A 5,190-nucleotide genomic window follows, 5' to 3' on the forward strand; every position below is an offset into this window, starting at 1 on the left:
AGGGCAGCGAGGGATGGTGTGACATGTCTGGTCATCGCATCGATGAGAACGATGGCCGATGATATCCGAGGAGATTAGGCACCGTCGGCTTTTTTTACCTCAAAGTAAACTCGTGCTTTTCGTCGTCCTTCCCTATCTAGAGCTGGAACTTGACTAGAAAAAGACTTTTTTTGATCCCATACTGACTTGTCTTCCTGTTGGTGGTTGTGAAAGTTCAGATTTCGAGCTTAAACAGCGGAGAAGCGGATAACCTTCTATTTTTTGGGGAGTCTTTCAGGATCGATTCAAAAGGCCAGTGAAAGTACGCGGACGGATAAATCCAACAAAACCACACCGTACCGGGCCAGTAGACCTTCTTTCTCTTCTCTGAAAGGCTGTCTCCTGCCCCCAACTAGCGAGCGGCTATAACCGATGGGCGCATGGCGACCACTACTCTACCCGAAAACTAGGGTTAAGTGGGGAACCTTCTCATCGTGTTAAGCTTGCGAGCCTGTCTGTAATAGGCCCAAGCGTCTCTTGTGCTTAATCTCGAGTCTATTCCAGTGAGAAGCTTCGCAATACCCTAACACTCCATAGGCGAAAGAAATCAATAAGGATAGATATATAGATTACGCACATAGTGGTCTGGGCATTGATTTCATGTAGTGCGTACCACCGGCGGAAAGTGATTCGCTTAACACACTTGTTCGCTTGAATACAGTAGGTAGGGAAGGACAGGATATTCCTCGTCGGTTCTATTCGGTGGTGGTGGCTTAGCTTTGAATTTCTTTCCACTCATTTTGGCTTTTTCCTTTTCTTATTCATGCTTGCTCCACTAGCCTCAAACTCCATTCCAATTTCGAATCGACCCATTAATTAGAGAAAGAAGGCTTTTCTGCTTAGCAGAACCCGATTCTCCGCTCAAAACATCTGATCTTCCGACTTAAACAACCGATTCCATTTCTATCCTTTTTTTTCTATGATCAATTCAATAAAGACTTCCTTCTCAACTGACAACACCCACCCGATGGGCCTGTTCATCAGCGATATTCTTTGTAGGGCTTTCGGCTGCCTTCCTTTATTTTTGGGCTAAGGCTAGCTTTCCTAAGTAAGTTCCAGAGTGCATGAGTGAATCTTGATCTGTATTCAAGGTATGCCCTTTCTAGTTCTGTTAGAATATTGACTTCGGTTAAGCTGAGGTTAGCGAAGTCAATCCTTTGCTTGGGTCCTAGGAGGTCGGAGATAAGAGCGCTGTGTTTAAGTCGTCTGGCCGTAATACTTTCTCTGCGCCAGTAAGAGTAAGAGCTTGAGAAGAAGGGAAAGAGGAAGAAGTATTCAAATAATTCACTCCTTTCCCGAAAGCTTGACTTTCTTCTTTCTTTATATACTTAATAAGACAATACTATAAAAAAAAGACTTGGACGAGATCAGATTGAGAACTATGAATAGTAGGAATAGTCTAAAGCAGTGGTTAACTAGAAGAAGAGTCAAAGACTTTTTCCTAGCCGCTGATGGAGACAATGTGGGACCTCGTGCTCAGCCGGTTGCTCTTTTAGATAAACCTCATTTCCGGAACATTGCCTCGGTAGAAGCAAACCCAACTAATACGCAAGCCCATCTCCCGATACAATCAAATCAAAGCAAAGCAAAAGTGCCTTGCGGCTGTCGCGCCTCTCTCTCTGTCTCTGTACCTTGTGTTTGTCCTTGTTGTTTAAGATTACTAGGGGTCTTTCTATTCCTTCCTCCGATCACAGACTTTGTTTGATCAAATTCCCCGGGGCTCCCCTCGAACTGATATCCAAAGATTCCCTGTAACAGGATGGTTTGAAATGATGGTTTATTACAGGTTCTGGTGACATGAATAGGATGAGCCGGAACATGGATAACGTAGTGGTTCGAGCCGGTCGAGAGTACGAGATTACTGACCGAAGACTCTTCCATTGAGATGGGCCGAAGCCCTGCTAGCGAAGGAATGCATCCAACAGTGTTCTGTCTCATTGGTCCTCTCATGCCATAATTTGCTCATAAATCCACTTTGTTCTCCCGGAAATAACTTTCATTATAATACATGACTTATGTGACTTCGATCTGATACCTCTCGATTCAGATAGGAAATGCGCATTTGTCTCATTTTGACTCTCCCCATCTCGAATTCTACTAATTGGATATGGGACTGGTTGTGAAGGGAAGCTTTGTGGGAGAAAGGAGGAAAAGGTCAGGCTAGTCAAGGCTTTACTCAAACATATGGGATAGATTAAGAGGAAGCCTTTGCCCCGGTAGCCAAGATGAAGTCTGTTCGTCTCCTGCTCTCTATTGCTGCGAATCGAGATTGGCCTCTGTTCCAATTAGATGTTCAAAATGCCTTCCTGAACGGGGACCTCAAGGAATAAGTTTACATGAGTCCTCCACCCGGTTGTGTAAGGGGGGGGGGAGAACAAGAGAGGTCAACTGGAGTGGAAGCCAAACGACGGGGCCGATAATCTGTGATCGATCCGAAGAACCACTGCCAGATACGATTCTGCTCCCCCTTCGTACTACCAATGCGATTCTTGCCCGGCTTTCTTTCGGCTTAAGAAGGCTGCGGTGAGAATGAGGATCACTTCGGAACTCTAGGAAAATGGGCGTTTTAGGGCGGGATCTAAAAGTTCTCCAACGTGTTGCGGAGCCTTCGGCCGTGAGAGGGTCTGTCTTTTGGCTTCCTCAGGGCCGTGTGAAGCTTAGCTTGCTTTAGCAGCCACGTGATGATTCAAGATTCGTGGTAGGCGTAGGAGCTGGGCGAAGCGGTAGCGAAGCTCAGGTGGTGATGCAAGTGCGCGGTGAGCGTAGTAGCCCCCTCGGGCATGCTCTTTGTACAACCAAGCGAAGAGCTAGTGAGGGCCGGAAATATCGTATGTAGTGTAGAATCGGATCTGACTTTACTAGGATTGGAACAAGCGAGGAACGAGTGACCACAAGCTCCGCTTAAGCGCTCGACATTTAGCTTAAAACATGTTCATCATGTGGCCGAGCGAAGCGCACCTGCGTGAAGCAGCCTAGCATCACTTTAGATAGGAGCAGAATGGATGACTTACAACTGAAAGTTCTTCGGATCGATATATCGTACGACGTAATGGAGATCTTGGTCTAGGTCCGGTGGTTCGCAGAATTCGGGACCTAACGATGTTCGATTCGTCACATGAACGGGAGCGGACGATTCCCTCGTCTCTCCCTTTTTCGGGGAATGGCTGCAATCACAAGCAAGTGATTGAATGAGTGGGGGGAAAGCACATGCGGGATAAGCAGGTCTTTCAGGAGACGGTCTAGAAAGAAAAGAGAACTCTCAACAAGCTGGAACTAATCAAGATCAATAGGAAGAGGAGTTAGCTAGAAATTCATTTTTTGACAAAGTTCATGCCACGACGATCTATATGGAAGGGCTGTTTTGTTGATGCATTCCTGTTGAAGTTGAAAAAGAGACAAACACTCATGTTTCAGCTCCCGGATCTGCTTGGATTCTCGTAGAATAAGAGGAGCCGTCTTAGGAAATGACTGAACTTAAAAGACAGATGCCACCGCTGCGAGGCGAGGGAGTAACTTGTCTGATCTTGCGGTGCACTCACTCCCGTTACGAGAATGAAATGACGCCCCAGCTCGACTCGAGACCAAGACTCCTTACAACACAACTCGCACCAATAGCGGCACTGAGCGGCCGGAGATTGATTGAAAAGGCAGCCGCCCCTCCCCCCGCCTACCTACTCGTGCTCGTAGCTCGATCGGAGGTTAAGAGTGTGGTCCGGCGGAAAAACAGAAGTCGTCCGTATCAAGTGATACGTTAATTGCTCAGTAGTGCTTCGCCACTACCGTTGCTGGCGGAAATAGCTTAATGGTAGAGCATAGCCTTGCCAAGGCTGAGGTTGAGGGTTCAAGTCCCTCCTTCCGCTCTTGGCTTCGTCCGTCGTTTAGTGGTAACGAGTAGAGTAGGCATCGCCTCTCGATCCAATCCGTCTTTCCCTGGCCTCCCCACCACACTCTTGATACGAAAGAAACCTCCCGCCATAGAATAGAGAAGAAAGAGATAAAAAGTCTGGGTCCCCTCGATCACCCTTCCCTTGAACCTGAACTGGTCGAGAGAGATGAACCCGCACCACATTTGATAACCTTCGAACCGAAACCCCCAACTCTCCATGGAATTCCAGAACCTAAACAACTCAATTGAGAGCTCCGTGACCGGTTCAATTCAAGGGAAGGTCCACCAATAATGGAAAGGCCATCCCCCTCCCTATCCGTTTCTTGATCCCTCATTCCACGAATTCGTTGTTACTGATTCATTCAAGGACTGAAAGCTTTTCGTTTTATGAAAAGGCATAGACTCCCCACTTCTTTGTCTTATTAGCGCAGGTCTTCGTCAATGATGAAAGCCGCTTAACTGAAGACTCGAGTTGAGAAAGAGGGCTAGGCCAAGGATAGGAGGGCTTTCAGGGACTGGGACGGGTGGATTCTAGAGCTAGGGGCGGATCAGAGGTTTGTCCATTGGGATTGGGCATGGACGAGCGGGCCAGCAAAATGAAAAAAAAACTTATCCCATCGCATCATTAACCGGTGTAGGATTCAAGATCAGGTCCAGGATTCGAGTCAAATCGACCTTCCCTCTCATCTCAGGGTGAGGCAAGGTAGCTTGCTCAAATGTTCGTTGTTCAATATCTCGGCAGCTCAAGAAGGAAGTTGGACTAGCTGCTCCCATTCCTAAAAGCCCGGAGTGGATTCTAGGGGAAGGGCGGAGCCTCACCTTGCAGTAGGAAGGTCTTCGTTGCTGGGACGGGTTCAAACTGGACTGAAGGGAGGAGGAATGAAAGACTCCGATCTTACTGGGGATTCATCACTGGCTAGGGCGAATCAAAGCATGGGCATCTGCAAGTAAGAGGGAACAGTAGATCGTCGATTGAAGAGCCAGGTCAGTCAACTTCTATTGGGACTTCTATTGATTCGACTAGAGGGACTCCTAGCAACTTGTATGACGGGGCCCCATGGAGATGCAGGAGCCGGATCGACCCATAAATAAATGATAGGCCAGAGGGATGGGCTCATTCGACTAATTAGTGATCCCAGGCCCTACCTAACAAAGAGATGTCCCTAAACTATCAATAAAAAAAAGAAGAGGGGATCGGAAAGCTCGGGCAGGAGTAGGACATTCCATCAAAATCTTTCTGATCCGCTAGCTGTCACTCCTTGCCC

The 5,190-nt window shown here is 47.5% G+C and overlaps 1 non-coding gene across 1 annotated transcript; it reads left to right on the top strand.

The window, feature by feature from the left end:
- The first annotated feature begins 3,827 nt into the window (after positions 1 to 3,827).
- On the top strand, positions 3,828 to 3,899 carry TRNAG-GCC (transfer RNA glycine (anticodon GCC)). The gene has a single exon. It is a non-coding gene; the product is annotated as a tRNA-Gly (tRNA).
- Positions 3,900 to 5,190: the final 1,291 nt, after the last annotated feature.

Source organism: Vigna unguiculata, unplaced genomic scaffold (assembly GCF_037176805.1).
Source record: "Vigna unguiculata cultivar grain cowpea cultivar isolate G323 ecotype 2 unplaced genomic scaffold, ASM3717680v1 ptg000454l, whole genome shotgun sequence".
Lineage (NCBI taxonomy): Eukaryota > Viridiplantae > Streptophyta > Magnoliopsida > Fabales > Fabaceae > Vigna > Vigna unguiculata.